Consider the following 19,259-nt stretch of genomic DNA (forward strand, 5'->3'; position numbering starts at 1 on the left):
CCTGCAGGAGGGTTGGCTTCCTAGGAGTCTGGGGCCAACTCCAAGAGAATCCCTCATGAGATGAAGTGGCAAGAGCTAGGGACATAGCATAGGCACAGCCACTGGGGACTCACAAGCTCACCCACTCACATGTGCACAAATATTCACAAGAACACTAGCTACTCAGCCACATGGTGTCATGGCTGGGTCTGTACAGGATTGGAGAATAAACAAGATGAGCCACTCTGCTGTGGAAAGAGCCAGGTTGAAAACGACGCTGCACTGCCAAGAGGTGAACTTGGAAACACAGGTGCCCTCAGGGTCACATGGTACGGCATTCATTCACACAAATGAAGTCCTGGAAAGAGGAGTCCTTGGGGCCAGGAGTGGTTGGTGACTGCCAGAGGCAGGACAGGGCTGGAAGTGACGACTGTTCTGGGTGATCAAAGAGACATGAACTTTTGTATGATGATAGCTGCCCACGTCTGTGATCATGAACTTTCCAAGGCAGTGTGTGCCATGGAGACCTTGCCTGGTGAAGCCATCTACAAAATGCCTGAGGTTGTGACCCGCAGGGAGCTACCTGCTGGCCCACTTGAGCCAACCTTCACCTGCCAGGCAGCTCTGGGCCCGTGGCCTGTCTCCAGGCAGCTCTGGGCCCGTGGCCTGTCTCCCCATCTTGCCCACACTCCTTATCACCAAACTTATGAGAGGGGGCACAGGTCTCTGATCCTCCTTGCCAAGCGTCAGTTTCCCCATCCAGGAATGGAGGCACCCACAGTCCTACAGGCTGGTTGTTCATAGTGAGGGTTCTGCAGTGGTATCTTGCTTGGACAAATAAAGCCTGTCTGGAGTTCAGAGAATGGAGCTTGCCGCTAGCTGACCATAGAGGTCAGGCGGTCTGTAATGAAGAGCTCTCAATACTTTACACCAGCCTACTGTGCCATGGTGTCATAAGACATTTGTGTATCATCACAAGGGCAAGAACCACATACCATTACTCCTTACCTGTCCCCAAAATTAGTTCAGGTCACTGGCTTGACCCCCAATTCCTCTGACAAGCTCTCCTGCCTCCTAATGAGGCACTAGGGAAATGCCATCGACAGGTCAGCAGAGAAGGTGAAAGCCCAGACCGGGGTTGAGAGGGGGGTGCGCCCAACAGGGGTGCACAGAACGTTGGCTGGCTGAGAGGTCTCCGGGAAGACAGAGCCTGCGATCTATGTGCTGATGCCATGAGACATGATATTGATGAATACACACTAGAAAGCCCCGTCCACAAGGTCATTGTTACAGGAGTGTTGTGCCGTGTGGATTTATCACTGTGTGCAGACAGGATTTTAATTACCACACTTTAAGAGGTGTCATTATCTCTACCACAAGCTCTGCAAAAATACGGAAGCCCATTGACAGGCCTGATGGTGTGGACCCCTGGGACCAGAAACCTCATGCACCAACAGGTCTCCTGCCTGCCCAGGCTGCCTGGGGCCTTCCAGACCCTGCACGGAAGGAGCAAGGAAAGGCTTCTGTTTGTATGCTCAGAGCAGTGGAGGGCTCAGCGGGACCCTGCCTGTGACCCAGGGAGCCCCTCTGCGTCATGGAGGCTGAGCTTACCCTCTCCTGCCCTCTGCCAAATCGCCTCATAGACCACAATCTTCCCTCCGTGCTTCATCAGCGGAGTCTGGGGAGTTCTGCAGCTCTGCCCTCCCTTCTCTGAACACACCCTCCTGCCCAGGGACTTGTCTCCCATGCTCCGGGGCCTCTGCTGCTAAGGTTGTAGCTGCTGGCTGGGTTGTGATGGCCTGGGAACCTGTGGGAGGCTGAGGAAGTGTGGGGGTGGGGGCTGGGGACTGCCACTGAGGAGACTAGATTGCCATCTCTCCACCCTTCCCCTGTGACAGCAGGTGCAGGCAGGTTGACCTCCACAGGACTGGCCTTCAGATGGTTCTTTTTTTCATATCATTTTATTTGCAATTAAAGATTATCCTTGACAAACGTCCCCTGTTAAAAAAAAAAAAAAAAAAAAGCCTTCACTAATTTAAAATCCTTTTTTTTTTCCCTCCATGAACTTTAAAGTTCGAGAGCCTGATGAGTTCTGAAAGACACAGGCTGCTCATGCGGGAGGGGACCAAGGTGGGAATGGGGCTGAGCTCTGAGAGCTCAGCTCTCAGAGATGTTTTCTTCACTCCCTGCCCAGAACTGCCTGCCAGTTCCACACACAGGTTTCCCTCTCCCAGGCCATCTCTGGGGAAAGATCTGAGACCCTCCCTCCCTCCCTCACCTGACAGCCTTCTGTGTGGCCAGCTTAGGAAAAGCAGGAGTGGCAGCTCTTTCCAAGGGACATCAAAGACACAGAGAGGGTTACAGGCAGCTCCTGAGTTGGCCCCGCTCTGCCTTCTGACCCTGGAGGAGGAGCAAGAACGAGAAAGGAAGGTATTTTGTCACTTTCTTCTGGTTCACCCTGTCACCCGAAGTGACCACTCCACAGGACAGCAGCATGCAGAGGTGGAATATTTCCTACCCGAGTGCCAAAGGAGCTGGGATTCATGTGCAACCTACCCCTGGGCTCTGTTTACAGACCTTGTGGTCCACACAGACCCTGTGTTTCACACACAGGATATGGGCTCCACATACAGGCCCCGGGATTTGTACACAGGTCCCAGGTTCTAAACAGTTCTATGTTCCACACACAGGTCCCGGGTGCCACACAGGGCTCTGGGTTCTCCTCACAGGTCCTGGTTTCGCGCATGGCCCTGAGTTCTGAACATAGCCCCTGGACACTGCCCCAGCAGGTTTGTCTTTGCTGTGATGCAGTTTGAGGGATGCATTTTAGCTTAGATGTTATATTCCGTCATAGAGGGAAGTCAAGGCAGGAACTCGAGGCAGGATCATGAAGCAGAAACCAATGGAGGAACCCTGCTTCTGGCTTGCTTCTAAACTCACCTCTCTTATACAGCCCAGGCCCACCCGCCTAGGGATGGCACCACCCACAGTGGGCTGTGCCCTTCTGAAGCTTGGTGCTGTGGGCACATGGAGCTCTACCTATACAGAAAAAAAGGGTCAGCTTCCTGGAGTCCCCTGGGGAAGGTGTCTACCCCAGCTGACCTTTCCCCAAGCCTGAACCCAGAACAGAGTCCTAAGCAGCAGCCACCAGCCCACCATGTTCCATCATGAAAGGAGCCCAAGTTCCCGAGAGAGGGACACGGCCCCGGGAGGCCAAGGATGCCACTCAGATTGGAGAGATGTTCACAGAGTGTCTTGTACATCGGGGAAAGTAAACTACCATGCGGCATCCGGATCTTGGCCCGCTCCTTAGCCGAATACCAACTTACCCAGAGGCCTTGGCACTGTGCTGGCCTCCCTTGGAATGCACGCTCGCTTGGCATCCTGGGAAACTGACTCAGCCAAGCAATGTTCACAGCAACCTTAGCCAGCAGGACTGACAGCAGCAGGGGAGGAGCACCAGGTCCTGGAGCGGTAAGATGGGGTGGAAGAGGCGTGCCCAAGCTCAGTGCTGGGGAACAAAGGATGGCTCAGGAGGTGTGGAAGGCCAGCTGAGGAGGTACCCTCACCGGCAGCCCCTACCATCATGCAGCACAAGCCCCCCGCCCCCGCCCACTGCCCCCCCACCCCAACCCCCACCCCCCAGTCCTGGAACATGGGAGAGGTGGTGCTGGGCAATCACCCAGCTCACTTCACTGGGCCTCCGTTTTGCCACCTCTCAGGATCAATGGAGATGTGGGCCATGGATGCTTCTAAAGGTGTTCAGGAGCAGGAAGCACCGGTTGCCTCTTGCGGCTGCACGGCTTCTGACCTACAAGCCAGGAATGAGCCCATACAAACTAGAGAAACAAAAGGGGCCCGGATCCCAGCCCAGAGAGTGTCAGTGCCGTGTGTGATGGCTCAGCCCTGCAGCCTCTGCCACATTCCGATCTACCACAGGCCACCACAGACAGCCGGGGAGTTCAGTAGGCATCTCCCTAAGCAGAAAGAGAACGGGACAGAGAGAGATGCAGGTGAGCTGACAAGGGACCAAGCCATCTCTGCTCTGGCCTTGGTTTCATAGCTGTACATTTCAGATCGAAGAGGGACCCAGGAGAGCCCAGGGCCCCACTCACCCAGCCCCCACCCAGCCCCACATGCACCCAAAGGGGACTCTGTGTCTCAGCTGCAGAGCACCAAGAGGGGAGCCGGGGATGCTCTGAGCTCCATGGCTGCTCGTGTCCTTCCTTGTGTGCCTCTGCTCCCATCAGGAAGGTGCTCCAGCAATGCTCATCACAGCCCTGGCAGGGGGCAGAGCCCAAGAGCAGGGGTACAGTAGAACGGCTCCAACTCCCCAGCACTCGGGGCCCTGCAAAAAGCTCCCTGTGGGTTCTGAATCCTGGAGTCCAAACACATGGATTCCACATCCAGAGCCCTGGCATCACATGCAGCCAGGGCCTTCTTCCCACGTCGTCTCCCCCGCTCTAGAGGATGAAATGATGGCCAGCCTGTCTTCCATGACTGCCGTGATGTCCTGTGGCTGGCAAATCGACAGTCAGAAGCGAGTCCTGAAGCTGTAAGTCCACAGCAGAAGAGCATGCCCAGTGAGTCAAGCACTGACCCCTGGGGAGCTAGAGCAGGGGTTATCCTAATCTGTGTTCTGTCAGGAGCCCACAAGAGAAAACCAGACACCAGCATGTCTCTATGAGGTGATACGTCCCTGTCTCCCTGGCGATCAAATGTGGTGTGAGCTTTGGAGGACTTTCAGCTACAGTGTGCCTTGAGAGTATTTCCTATCTCAGCTCAGATGTCTACAGAGCCCCTGCTTCCCTCTCTTCGTGGACCCCTTACATGTGAGGCATCTGGGGTGTACAGAATGTTTGTTGATTTATTTGCCCAGGGTCACACAGCATGCAAAAGCAAGGCCCGAACACTCTCCAGCCTGACTCAACCTCTCCATTCCCAATGCCCCCCGCCCCACGCTGTCTGCATGACCCCACAGCTGAACAGGGGACACCGGTGCATCCCACAGTCCCACAGATGCTGGAGCATCTCACTTTTCACCATTAAAACTTGTTCCTGATGGGACATAGCAAGCGCTTTAGCTTGTCCTGTTGTCGGCTTGCTCCTTTGAGAAACCTTAAAATGCTAGGATTCCTCCTGCCACCGTGCCAGATGGGGCCCTTGACCAAACCATGAAGTCCCTTTAATTATCAGAAGCCGACAGCTTCATGTCCTGGGGATCTTCCTCAAGCACTCTGTCTCCTCTGTAACATCGCCCATGGGTGACAGGGTCCAGGAGTGGCTGCTTGAATCCATCCACCTGTCCCAGAGGGAAGACAAGGGACTCAGACCTGCCATACAGCCTCCTGGCCCCTGTGCCTATCAGAATTAGCTGGATTTCTAGCCAAAAGAAAGCACTCAGAAAAGTGGGGGACAGAGGGACTTGCTGGCCACTGTGCCACAGGCTTGTTCTCTCTACAGCTCCCTGCCCCCACTCCGGTCAGCTGTCATTACCTGGACATCTCTACTGCTGGGCCCCTACGTCTCCTCTAACCTTGAGGCTATGGGGGCTGCCTTCTTTACCAGCCTGTGGTGGCGGCAGCTCCCTGCCACTGGGCAGGTGGAAAGAGGGGGTCAGGGGAGCAGAGGGTAAATCAACCAACTATGTGGCTCTACAACGCAAGGTTGTCCTTGTAAATCACCAAGGCCAGGGCAAGGCTGGGCCTGGGCAGTGGGCTCTTGGATGGACACCATTGCCCCTCACTGGAACGGAACAGCTTGCCAAGCTAGCCCCACCTCTGCTCTCCCCCTCTTCTCCCTTCCTCTTCCTTCTGCTCTAGGAAGAGCAAGGAGCAGGCCTGACAGGAACAGGAAGGGGAATCCCCAAGAGGATAGGAGTCCAGACATGGCCGATGTCCTGCTGTGCAGCAGCAGACAGGGTTCACTCTTGAGGATTCACTGGGTGTAAACGTGTCCAAGGCTGCCCGAAGGAGACTGGGGTCCTTCTTTGGCTCATGGGCAACTTGAACACATCCTAGTCTTCACCCATATAGGAGCTCCTCCCCTGTCCCACTCCAAACACCGCCGCCCAGCAAAGCCATCCAGGGTCGGGCCCAGAGTCCCACAGAAGCTTCCTGTGGTCTCAGCCCTGCCATGACCCTCTGGGCCTCAGGCATCTTAACACTCAGGGCAAATTAAGGGTGATTAGGCCATCCCATAATTCCAAAGTGGCCACACTGTGGTCAAAGGTGTAGGGCAGCCCTGATGACTCGTGGCCAGATGCTCCCATGAGAAGCACTGCAAACTGCCACTTGAGGCAGAGTTTTAACTTTCACGGAACATTCTCCCCACAGCGGGTGTGCCCTGTCCTCAGGTGGACAAGGCTTGTGGCAGGGGACAGGTTCTATGCTGTAAGTCATCTTGATTGATTTCAGATTCCCATTTGGAGAGGGTCTCTGGCAGAGAGATGAGACACAGCCTCCGTCTAGTGCAAAGCGCGGAGTTGGGGAAGACAGCTCACCATGTAAAGTGCCTGGGGCACAGACACAAGGACCTAAGCTTGAACGATAGCACCCACATAAAATCCCTGACACAGCAGCACACAGCTGCAATCCCAGTGCCAGGGAGGCAGAGACAGGAGGCTGGGGGCGGGGCGGGGGGGGGCACTTCCCAGACAAACAGCCCGGCTGAGTCAGCAAGTTCCAGGTGTGGTAAGAGACCTTGTCTCAAAAAGTAAGCTGGAGAGCAATTGGAGATGATGTCCAATACCAACCTCTGACCTCCACATCAATGCATGTGCATATTCTCTCTCTCTCTCTCTCTCTCTCTCTCTCTCTCTCTCTCTCTCTCTCTCACACACACACACACACACACACACACACACACACACACCAGTGTGAAGCTCTTAGCTCTGACCCAGCACTGGGTCCCAGGGCAGAGACAGAGCTTCATCCAAGTGGGTGTGGGTCCATGGGGCCGGGCCAGGTGTTTGAGCCCCCTGCTGGCTCTGCACTCACTCAGAGACTTCCCTAAGCCCCTTTGTCTGCAGCCACCCTCCTCAGAGGCACAGAGTGTGTTTTTTTTTTTTTCAATTTGCTTTGCAAATAACACCGAATTAAAAACCATATATATCTATTTTTAAAAACCTTGTCTTTTGCTTCCATAATTAAATTTCCACAAGATATTTTTCCCTAGGAAAATTCAATTAGGTTTTAATTTTAGTCATCTAAAAAGCACTGGTGCTCTGAGTATTTGATTTTTAATTTAAGCCCTTGATAGGGCATTCCAATTAAAACCCTCAGGCGGGCGCTGTAGCATGACCAAGACATTGTAGGGCAGGCAGACCCCAGTGACCAGACAAGTTGGGGCAGATAACATCTGAGCAAGTCTGAACAGCCAGATGGCAAGTTGGACACACTGGCCACGCATTTGGTCCCTTTGCCTGAGTGACCCCCACAAACGCTCTGCTGTAGCTAAGAGGCATTAAAATGCCAGCTAAGGGGTCTGAGCCAATGTTTGCTATGTGAGCATGAGGACCTGAACACACACACACACACACACACACACACACACACACACACACACACAGAGAGAGAGAGAGAGAGAGAGAGAGAGAGAGAGAGAGAGAGAGAAAGAGAGAGAGAGAGAAGTGTCAATGACTGTCTTTATATCCCATTCCTTTGTGCTCTGGGGCGGGGTTCACAGCTTCAACTCTTCTGATCCCAATGGTCAGACACAGAGGAAGAAGACTGTCCTAGGCCTGTGTGGGACTCTGTCTCCTGGTCTCAGGGACCTCAGCAAGTGGCATCAGGACCCTGGGTGCTCCACTTCCCCCCTTTATCTCCCAGCACAGCACCTCCTTGGGGTGGTCCTGGTGTGCCTGGTAAACATGTCTGGGACTCAGCTCTAGATGGTCACCCGACACATCTCATCTGGGACAAAGCTGGGACAGTCCTTCATCTCCAAAGAGGTGGAGATGGGTGGATCTAAGACTGGACGGAGCCCGACCTGGGAAGGAGCAGGTTGGGGGGTGGGTCAAGGCTGAGCCCCTGCTGCAGGAAAAGTGGGGAGAGGACTGACCTAGAGAGGAGGACACGCCCAGCCTCAGGGTCCCCAATGCCATTCCTCTGCTGTGCTATAGAAAAGAGCTTTGTCTTGACCTGTGAGCACACTGTCTTCTCTGACCAGAGTCCCAGTGACTTGCTCTTTCTTTCCCTCCAACCTCTCCAGTTAACCCAGTGTCCCATAGGGACCAAGAAAGGAGACAGGGAGAACGGGGCAAAGACGCCAGGGCACAGCTGTCGGGGCCCATAGCAGTGTGTACTCTTTTTGGTTATTTTCATTGCATGTTTTATTACATGATACATGAGTTTCCTAGGAAGTCAGAAAAATAATCCTGAGATCCCACGAGCTCTCTGTCCAGGGAGCACCTCTCTGGCCCCGCCCATCTCCTCCCCTTTAAACCATAACCAGCAGCTGTACCCACCAATCTTTTCCACTCTGTACAGTTAGTTTCAGAAACACAGTGATGGGTGCAGTGCAAACCTTCAGGACTGGCCTTGCACTGCGCTGTATCGCCAGGTTGTCTAGCATGGTACAGGTGCGAGCACTCACGCCTTTTCACTGAGTGACATCAACTCATACAATGAGCCCACTGTGAAGTCAAAAAAGTATCCAGTACCCCTGACCTCACAAACTGCAGGGAAAGGTCAGACTTCAAAGTATGGTCTCTTCTGCACCATTGTAACATCAGATGAAGTACATGGGCCGTCGTCAGCAGGGGACAGTCTATAGTATTCCACGGCATGGAGGGACTGTCATTGGCCTGGCCATTACCCATGAAAGGCATCTACCCTGACAGTCTGTGTCATGGTAAAGCTGCTACCACAGGCCATGTGCACAAATGTGTGTGAACACAGGTTTCTTCACCTACCTGGGATATGTCACAAGGAAGGCAACTGCTGTGTCCTGTGGCAGCTGTGTCATATCAGGGTGTTCTCACACTCTCACAAACCCAGTCCTTGCATCTTCCCAGCATCAAGTGTAGACACTTCTTTACTTGGGCCACCTGATAGGTCAATGGCTTGCATTGCCTAACAGATAGTCTTGGCAAATACCCCTACATCTGTGCACTCCTTGAAGTGAGCTCTCTTTTTGGGGGTGTGCATTTTTCCCCACTCTTATGATAAACTCGTGAGGGAACACTTGGCAGGACCTTAGCAGCAAGGTTAACCAAGGCTGAGGGACAAACATGCCAGGTGGACAGAGCTTAAGTGAGAAGTTTTATTAGAAAGCAGAAGGAGGGGAAAGGAAAGAGAACAGAGGTAAAGCGACACAGAGAGGACAGAAGAGAAGAGAGAGACGGGAAAAGTCCTGTCTGCCCCAGGGGAACAGCAGGAAAGAGAGAGAAGAGAGCATAAGTGGGCAGGGTCTGGGCAGAGTCTTTCTTTTAAATGGGTCCTTTGCACCTGGGCTGAGCAGGGTACTGCCTGGGTGCATTCTGCCAGGTGGCAGGGGCAGACCAACATGATGCCTGAATCTTGACCCCCTCGGCTTGTTTGGCTGGGCCATGTTTGGCCTATAACATGTGGAGCAATTTGTATGCACTGCATGCTAGTTCTTCTAAAGATCTGTGGTTCCAAATGCTTTCTCCCACCCTGTAGTTTTCCTCTCATCTTATACCAGGACCTTAAATTCCTAGGAAGTCCAATTTCCCTGTCCCTTTCACGGACCTCTTGGCCAAAGGTTTTATCCTGTTCCCCTCAAAGGGTTTCGTAGTTTTAACTCCACACTTGAGTCAATCATCCGTTCTGAACAAATTTTTGTCTGAGGTGTGGCAGTGGGGTCATGACTTTGGCTTTGGATTTGGTTTGGCTTTGGGTATCCAGTCCACCTGCCCAGTGCCATTCAAGGAGCACCATCTCCTCCCCCGGGTTACTTCCCCCCTTGTTACAAAGGTTACATCTGTGTGCGTGTGTTTCTGAGTTATTTGTTCTCTGCATGTGTCCCCCCCCCGTGTGTGTCCTCAGCCAGTCCCACAAAGTGATGGCTGATGAGCTGTCAATGGGGTCCTAAGGTAGAGGACAGTGGCTCCTTTATCTTTCTGTCTCAAAAATCATTTTAGCTCTTCCAGTTCCCAGTCTTTCATACAAATTTTATCATTACCTTGCCTAGCCCCGGCTGCCCTGGAACTCACTGTGTAAACCAGGCTGGCCTTGAGTGCACAGAGATCCGCCTGCCTCCGCCTCCCAAGTGCTGGGATTAAAAGCTTGAGCCCCCCACCCCTGCCGCACCACCACCAGCTAACCACTATGTGATTTTTATCCTTTAACTGTTAACATGGTGGATTGCAAGGAAATGATTTTCACTTGTTAAACAGTCCTGATAGCCCTGGAATAAAGTCATTTGATCGCGGTGCATAGTTACCTGTTGTCAACTTCTGTTTTCTTAAGCATTTTACATCCGTATTCACAAGGGATGTTAGTTGGTCGTATTCCAGTTTCTTCTGTATTTGATCATTCCCGGTTCCTTTGGGACGACGTTTCTTGAAGCACAAGCTGAATTGTAGAGTGGCCTGGCCCTTTCAGCCCAAGATCCCCTCTTGCTGGCTCACTGAACTCTCTGTCATCTTTGGTGTTCAGGGCATGTCCTGCCTCAGGGCCTCTGAGATAGTAGTCACTGCTCAGAGCAGTGGTTCTCAACCTTCCTGATGCTGCAACCCTTTAATACCGTGTCTCATGTGGTGGTGACCCCAACCACAAAGTTATTTTCATTGCTGCTTCATAACTATAATTTTGCTGCTGTTATAAACCGTAACGTTAATATCTGTGTTTTCCAGTGATCTTAGGTGGCCACTGTAAAAGGGTCATTGGACCTTCAGGGGTCGTGACACACAGATTGAGAACCATTGGCTCAGAGAGTCTTCCCTCCCGACCTCAGCTCCAAGATCACTTTTGTTTAAGGGTACACCACCCCAAGTCGGTTGGTGTCTCTGGGCTTCTGTAGAAGGCCCATGCTTGGCCTGTGTGCCAGCACCACCTAGGGCTTCAACGTGGTCAGAAATGGTGTCAGAATAATTAGTTACTCCAAAGAAGTGACAGAGGAGGAAATAGGGACAAAGAAGGAAGCAGAGCAGCTCCCCCAAGTCACCCCAGATTCCTTTCTGCTCCTTACTCACACTCTCTTCCTATAGATAACAGGAGTTGAGGGATCCAATGAGACCTGGCTCCCTGCTGACAGTCACCTGTACCCTACCATCGCACTCCTCCCCTGACTCACAAGCTGGCCCTGAAGCTTCCAGAGAGCCAGGGCTCCTCTCTCCTGAGGAACACTAGCAGGCCATCCACAGCATGGCTGCCATTATAAACAAGGCCAAGGGCCTCGGTATTTACTTTATTCATTTACTTATTTACCTACTTAGCCAAGGAGAGTAAGCCAAGAGTCTTACTGTGTAGCCAAGCTGGTCTGTGCCAAGCTGAGGCTCTCAAGTCTGGGATTACAGATCTGTACCACCTCACCACTCTCAGTTCTTTGCTAAAGAGGGAGTGCACAGGGAAATAAAAACCAAGACAAAACTCCCCAAAGAGTTGAAAGTCACAACTAGTAACTCCCATGAATGCAGCACGGAATCTGTAACCAAACGCTTCTGCACAGAAGTCAGCAATGTATACAGAAGGGCACACCATGACCACGGATGCCAGCTGATGTAATACATGGGCATCAGTCCTCTGTGTCACAGTGTCAACAGGCTGAAAACTAAAACTGCGCGATAATCTCAACACACACTGTCATCCGGGTCAGCGATATGGTTCTGTGGGGAAGGGTGTCTGCTGCCTATCCAGAACCCACACAGGGCAAAGAGAGAACCGAGTCCCACAAGTTGTCCTCTGACCTTTATACACACTTAGAGCATGGCCCTGTTCACCCTCAGGCATGCATGTGCAGACACACATACATAAAGAAGGATCGAGCCTGGAGGCTCTGTGTGGCCTGCGAAGCCCCCGAGGTGCTCCAAGATGGTCCTCCCCAGGGAGGCCGCTTGAACCCATCACACACACTTGGGGCTGTGGCAGCTGATGCCCCCACAAGTATAGACACCTCCAAGATGGTCCCCTACTTGCTGTGACTTCCTTTCCTCTTTAGAACCAGGGTAGCATGGAGGCCACCAACACGGACGGATACACAGGGTTCTGTAGGTGGGACTTCAAGAGCACGGACGGAGCAGGACTAATATGTTAGAAATTGTCTCTGTGGTCCCGAGAGAATGACTACATAAAGTATTTTGGCAAGTCTAAACATTCTCCTTTAGCAGAAGGGCGTGAAGCCTGCTGAAGCAGGAAAGCACACCCAGTACAGCCGCTGCTGGGGATTTTATTCCTAAAAGGGGGAGTTTCCTATTCCTCGAGCTATCTGAGTGGTGAGAGTGTGGCCTCACTTTTTCCTCCTGTGATTGGATAACTTACTTAAAGCTAAAGTGGAGCCGCTGATGCAAAGTGAGGCTCTGAGAACAGGATGCAGTCTTGAGCACATGCTCTGATCTTAGAAAAACGTTGGCTGGGGAAGGGACTTTTGCCAGATGGCATCTTTACCAATTCCATTTGAGATTTGTTTTTTATTTTTAATTATGCCTGTGTGTGCAAGCGCATGTATGTATGCATGCATGCGTGGGTGGGTGGGTGTGGATAGTGTGTAGGTGGATGTATGTGTTTGTGTGGGTTCATGTGTGTATGTCTATGTGTGGATAATGTGTAGGTGTATGTTTGTGTGGGTGCATGTTTATATATGGGGCAGTGCATGCATGTGTAGGTGTGTATATGTTGTGTGTGTTTATATGTGTGTATTATATTCATGTGTGTGTGCCTGTGTGTATTCATATGTAAGTGTGTGTATGAATGTGCGTGTGTGTGTGTGTGTGTGTGTGTGTGTGCTTGCCTGTGTGTATGTGTATGTATATGTGTGTGTGTATGTATACCATGTGTGTGTGCCTGTGTATGTATTCATATGTATGTGTATGAGTGTGCATGCCTGTGTGGTGTGTGCGTGTGTGTGTGTGTGTGTGTGTGTGTGTGTGTGTGTGTGTGTGTGTGAGTGAGTGTGTGTGTGAACATGAGTCATGAGTGCAGGGGTCCATGGAGGCTAGAGGCATTGGATGCCCCCGGAGTTGGGATTGCAGACCGCTGTGAGCTGCCTGATATAGACGCTGGGAACTGAACTTGGGTCTTTCCAAGACTACAGCCCCTAGCAATCTCTTTAAAGACAGCTTCCTTTGTCTCACTTTACCCTTTGATAGAGAAGACTCTGCGTTTCATTTACTTTTCCCACAAATGCAGCAAGGAAATGCTACCCACAGAAAGCAGGTGGTGCCCATGGAGGAGGCATCAGTAGGGTGTCCAGAATGATAAAGGGTATAGGAGGACAGAGCATCCAGGCACGCCGGGTGATCGTGGCTGGGTAGGAGTGTCAGAGGCTGCCCTTCAGGGACATGTGGGCATCAAGGAAGCCTGGGCTCCTGTGGGATTCCAGTCCTCCAACCTGTGCTTCATCAGTGATGCCCCAGTAAAGCAAGGGCAGGGAGGAGGAAGACTTCTGCCTGGCAGAGAGAAGGCTGCATTCCTCTGGTGAGAACAGTCCAATTATTTTAGTGTTCACCCAGAGCTCCCAGCATCTGCCTTTATGTCTAATTTACGGAATTACCAATTAGTAGTGATAGATTCTGCCTCTCCCTTGGGGTGCCTGCTATTTGTGTCAGCACCACACAGTTGTCCTGAGTGGGAGGCTGGGGGACACCCACCCCACTGAGGCTATCAGCTGACCCTGGGTCCTGGGACCTGATCCCTGCTCAGAATTTGGCAGGGATCAGTTGCTGTTCCCTTTGGGTGGGCAGCAAGGTGGGGTCTGAGATATACTCAGTGAGTTGGGATATCGTTTGCTGACACACCCCTCTATGACCTTCCTGTCCTGATCTGGGCCCTCTGGGAAGAAACTGAGGCACCATGCTTCAGGAGCTATCCTTCCAGCCGTCTGCTGCCCTCGCTGGGCATGGTGCAGTACACCCCACCTTCATGCTGCTGAGAGCCCCACTTCTGATCTCCAGTGACTGGCAGCTACTCCTGCTAATCTCTGCAGCTGCTTCCTCCTCCCAGTGCACACGCCAAGATACCCAAGGTGGGGTCGAGGGAGGCAGAGGGCACTGCCAATGAGCTAGGGATGCAAGAGGTCACCAGGACAGGACTCTGCTCAATCAGAACCAGGGGAGGAGAGGGAGCACCTGGCCTGACCCACCCTGCTCAGGTGCCTAGCACCTTCTGGCGGGAAGATACCCAGCCCCAGCTTCTAGATTTCCCTTAGCTGAACTTAGAAGCTGATTTCTTGCATAGCAGTGCTTGGCATGCTATGTCCTGACAATCACGTGACACGTGCCTCAGTTCCACCCCAACCTCAGGTCTCTGATCTGCACTTTGCCCTGACACTTGGAACCCTGATCACAGCTCATTTCAGAGCTGAGTAAAAGTGGTACTATGTGCCCGAGGATCCCAGATGAACAGCCCTGGGCCTGCTCCATGCCAGATCCCCACAACTCCCAGCTCTGCCTGTTAGGTCACTTGCCCATCCCAAAGCCTATACACACCAGAGTTTGGGGGTGGGCTATAGTCAAAGCACCACTGCTGGCGGGCAATGGGCTGTTGCAGTGGGAGGAGGCTGCTTGCTAGAGAGCCAGGGTCTGGAGGACTCAGCTAGAGGGATCCATGCAAGCAAAGCTGGAAAAGGAAGGTGTAGGGTGGATGGTGAGATAGATAGTGGTGGGACAGTGGGCATTGGACCTGGGTCCCTGGGAAGGACCTGCTTGGTGACCCAAGTTCAAGGTCTGAGGGGCACAAACAAGTGCCTCATCAGGTCCTAAGGAACAAGGGCATTGCAAATCTTACCCAGCATGCATCAGGAGGCCTCTCTACAGTAAGCCTCTTCTCCAACACCAAAGAGCGAGGGCATGTCTTACCTTCTGGTAAAATTCAACATTGACTCAGAATGTCAGAATGGGCCTGCTGAATTCTCCATTGCACAATGGGTAGGGGACTCCAAGAAGTAGAGGGAGCCTTGGGAGACACTGATGAAGGTGAGAGCAAGCCAGTGTCCTCACAGGACAAAGGGGCTCAAGACCTGGGATGGCTTCAAGCTCAGAGGTCAGGCTGGTGATGCCTCCTCCCACTTGGGGACAGCATGGAAGAGGGTGAGAAGGGGCAGAGGACAGAGTCCTCCAGAGCTTAGCCTGGCTCAGGTACACTCAACTCCAGCCAGGGAGAGGATAGGGCTCCCTTCTTTCAGAGCCAGTCAGTCTTCAAGCGGGCCCCCACAAGGTTGGGGGGGCCGCTTGAAGAGAGTGAATGTTAGGCTGAGGTCAAGAGGAGGAGCTATGTGGGGACTAGGGCTATCAGGAGCAGGATTCAACTAGGCATCTTGTGGGTGGGGCTGCCTCCAGGTTCATTTCCCCTGTCCCACCGGTGGGCCCTTCGAGGTCTAAGCACCATCCTTAACTTGGCTAGCACTGGCCTAGGCTGGAGCTGACCTAGCTGCCTTGGCCTCCCGCTGAGCATCTCAAGTGGTCCCCAACCTCAGAGTGGATACAACAGGAGCCCACGCCAGCCCCCCTCTGCCCCTCGTCAGGGAGAGTGCCCAGAGGAGGGTCAAACCTAGGATAGGATGGCTCTCCTTTCTCTCCAGGCCTGTCAGCCTATAGACTGGGTTACTTTGTCACCACAAATTCTTATAGGCTAAGCCGAGGCATAGCCTACGTGGAGGCTCACAGCGGGGCAGGGTGGACAGTGGCCTACAGATGGCCTGTAGGATTGGGAAGAACAAGCCAGCCCTGCAGGAGTGTGCAGTGCTGCTGGAGACCCAGAATCAGCATCTCCTGTGGCAGTCACACACTTGCTCTTTTCTGCCCGAGCATCTGGAGTCTGGGAACTCTGAACTGACTGCATTGAACATCAAAATTATTGAACCTGCCCATTCATCTGCAATAATACAGTAATAGGAACCCCCGCTGTGTGCTCACCAGACGCTGTCGGGACTCTTCAGTTCCTGTGACCCTCTCACTGACCTGGGGAGGGGGTGTGCTGATATCTTCCTGCCTTTTACAAGTGAGCAAAAGCAGAAGCTCCGAGAGATGAGGTGACGTGTCTGAGGTCACATGGCCAGTACAAGACAGAACTAGGGTTTGAGTCATGTGTGTTTAGAGTTTACATTTTAACCACTTGTTGGGGAGGGCCAGCAGTTTGGACCAGTTTCAGGAAAAAGAAAACTTCAGTCTCCCAGGGTCTATTGGGTTCACACTGTCTGAATCCCTGGGTCAGTTCAGTGTCCCATAGAAATCCAGGGTTTAATTTTTTCTGTGAGCAGACCTCCTGGGGTTGCCAAACCTCCACCGCCAGCTTGCGTACAGCCTATACACAAAGGACACCAAAAGGCAGTCAAGGGTATCGGCTGCAGTGACCATGGTCACAGAAGAGCAGCTGTCCTATGCTGGTGTCCTTAAGAAGCTTTTACACATAGGGTAATGCACACCTAGCTTTTCCAGAAGCCCACCGTGCCCCTCCAGAAGTACTACCCATAGGGCTGAGCTCAAGGATCCAGCAGATCCCAGGGGCTCTGGAATTTGGCAACCAGTCTTTGCTAGTGAGGCAACCTGCTTTGGCTACGGTCTAGACTTGACACCCAGCTGCTGTGGAGCAAGCACTGCCCTTGGCACCTTCTCAGCTCACCCCATCTCTGCAGGCCTTGCCTCAAGTGCCTCCTCAGGCCAGGAGACAGGAGCATGGGGTGGGGTAGAGGACTTTCCATGTCCCCTTGCAGCACCAAGGGGCTGTTCGCTATGGGAAGATGGTAAATACTCTATTTAAAATGCAATCCTTGTCAAAACCAAAGCTGATGGTCCCAGCTTTGGGACCTGCCCGTTTTGGGGCGCTGGGTCAGCCACTCAAAGCAAAGGTCAGCACTGCCTCGTGGTTGCTTTTTAATAGGATTCAGTAGCTTCCAGCTTCCGCCAGTGCCCTGGCCAGGGCCTGGGCTTCTCATTAATGCGAATGAACGAGGGAGATGACATCATTTACATTTAATTGTCTTGTTTATCTGCCTGGCACTGCGGTTGTTTTAACAAAGGGCAGAGGCAGACAAAAGCTACATTTGCGTCCTGGAAGCTGGGCCTGACAAGAGCTCTGCTTGTAGACATTTATTGTTTGCAAATGAGATAATCTAGTAACAGGAGCGCCAGCTCCCCACAAGGCCCGTAGGAGGCAGCCCTGCCCTCCTCCCTCCAGTCCAGACCCACCTGGAACTGTGCAGACTGCCATGGCCAGACAAGTCCAGTGACCTCCATGAGGCCCCCTTCTGGGACACCTGCCCAAAGAGGGCCACAGCAAAGTGCAAGCCGGGAGCCCTCAGCTCCTTCTAGCACGCGTGACTCCTGGAGCCCACCTGCTAGTGAGCAGCCCATGCCTGCATGCTGAGAAGGAGGCAGGTGGTGGAGGCTGGTGCCTCTACACATCACTCAGGGCCAGATGCACTTGCCACTGTAATCCTCTGGTTTCACATCTGGTATAACGGGCCTCCCTGAGGGGTGCCTTTGACATCCCCAGGTGCCCTGCCTCTCCTGCCCAAATGTCTAGGAAATGTCTACGACTGAACAGGATTGTTTCTGCACCCAAGTTATAAATCCAGCAGGGGGGGATCCATTCAGCTTGTGGATTTGCCCCACCAGAAAGGTCTCTTGGAGACCTCAAGGTGGTTTGTGGGGTCTGAGTGTAGAACCTGGATGAGCCAATGGCTACAGGCTCAGGCCACCCCTCCACATCCAGGCTAAAGAACATAAGACTTAAACCCCTGCATGGCCTCACACCCCTGCCAGACAATCTAGGAGTCCATACGCTGGCCATCCACACTGTGACCCTCCACAGCCTATACACAGGCCTTCCTGTCAGTGCTCTGGAGACCTGCACACCTCACATAGACTCAGACCCCGCCTGACACCCCGGGAACTGAGTCAGGCTCAGACTAGTGTTAAAGCAGACATCAGAAGTTTCTGAACATCTTAGATGTTCCCGAGACAGGCAAGAGGGCCACATCTCCATGGATAATTCTCTCCCAGAGCCAGCTTCAAAGGGTAAATACTACTGGCTCCCCATGCCAGGCCTCTGGCCCCTAAAGTTTTGGATTTGAAGGGAAGATTCTCACCTCATTAAGTACCAATCGAAGTGCAGGGTAGGGACACAGGACCCCTTGCTAGCCCTGCAGGGTGGGAGTGGAGAATACATGGACCTCAGTTAGACCTAACTCTGGTTAGGTCTATGCTGAGCCTGGCTGAGAGGCTGAGACAAGCTCCAACTTCAGGATTGCTCAGAGAGCAGAACACCATTTATACCTCCCAGGACCTCTGGGACCCTTGCTCCCCCAGAGTTCCCACAGCTTGGAATCCCATGTGGATTCTGCGTGGGACAGTTGTAGCCCAGTTTCTCCTTCTCCCACAATTAGTTCTCGGAAACAGTTTGGCTCACTAGTCAATCCAGCTCACCCACCTAGCAGGTATGTAGGGTCTCTATCCAGTGGTCATTGAAGGTACAGAGGCAAGCCAGAGGTCTAAGACCCTGAGAGCCAAGGCAGGGTTGGAAAGAAAGTCCTAGGCTAGAGAAGTGTCCCCGCCCATTGTGTCTGTCTCCAGCTTCTCTTCAGCCCTCTCCAGACCCTCCCTGCTGGGTAGCCCAGGTGAGCAGCCATGGAGACACCTGCCATTGGTGTATCATCTGTGAGCTACTCCACCCGTGACCCACTCTCCGGCCTTGAAGCACCCAGTCCCAGAGCCTTTGTTTTCAGGCTAGGAGAAGTGTGTGCCCCACCCTAGGGTCTGAAGGAAACACACAGGCTCTACTCCTGGAGAGTTCTAAAGGCTAAAGAAATACCAAGCCCTCTTCCTCACCCAAGGGTCAGACATTCATCCCAAGGCTGTCCCTCAACTGTCTGGCCAGGAGCCCTGCCTGCCGGGCAGCAGGGCAGGATGACGCTATGTCTCCGTTGAAAGGGTCCCTTTTCCCTTGGAGAAGGGGCCACATGTTAATTCATCCAAGGCCAGGGATTAGTCACCGGGCAAATGAGATTAAATGCCCTGGAAATGGAATTAGCATGACGTCCAACTGCAGAATATCATTTTCTGAACACAGCCCTGGAAGAGGCGCTCTGCTTTAACCCTTTCCTGTCCTGCCTCGGCTCCAGGAGAGAACCCCCAAGATAGGAATAGTACAAGGGCCCCCCCA

The 19,259-nt window shown here is 52.8% G+C and overlaps 1 long non-coding RNA gene across 11 annotated transcripts in view; it reads right to left on the reverse strand.

The window, feature by feature from the left end:
- Positions 1-1,616: 1,616 nt before the first annotated feature.
- Positions 1,617-19,259, reverse strand: part of LOC107978752 — an 88,944-nt gene continuing 71,301 nt past the window's right edge. For 5 of the 11 annotated variants that reach the window (XR_004770170.1, XR_004770176.1, XR_004770181.1 and 2 more), the window contains 3 exons: positions 3,671-5,281; positions 2,258-3,490; positions 1,618-1,977 (listed from right to left, as the gene is read on the reverse strand). This is a non-coding gene — a long non-coding RNA (uncharacterized LOC107978752). Of the gene's footprint in view, positions 1,978-2,257; positions 3,491-3,670; positions 5,282-19,259 lie in introns of all 11 variants that reach the window. The other 6 variants (XR_004770174.1, XR_004770180.1, XR_004770173.1 and 3 more) reach the window with 3 other exon arrangements.

Source organism: Cricetulus griseus, chromosome 5 (assembly GCF_003668045.3).
Source record: "Cricetulus griseus strain 17A/GY chromosome 5, alternate assembly CriGri-PICRH-1.0, whole genome shotgun sequence".
In the NCBI taxonomy this organism is placed as follows: Eukaryota; Metazoa; Chordata; class Mammalia; order Rodentia; family Cricetidae; genus Cricetulus; species Cricetulus griseus.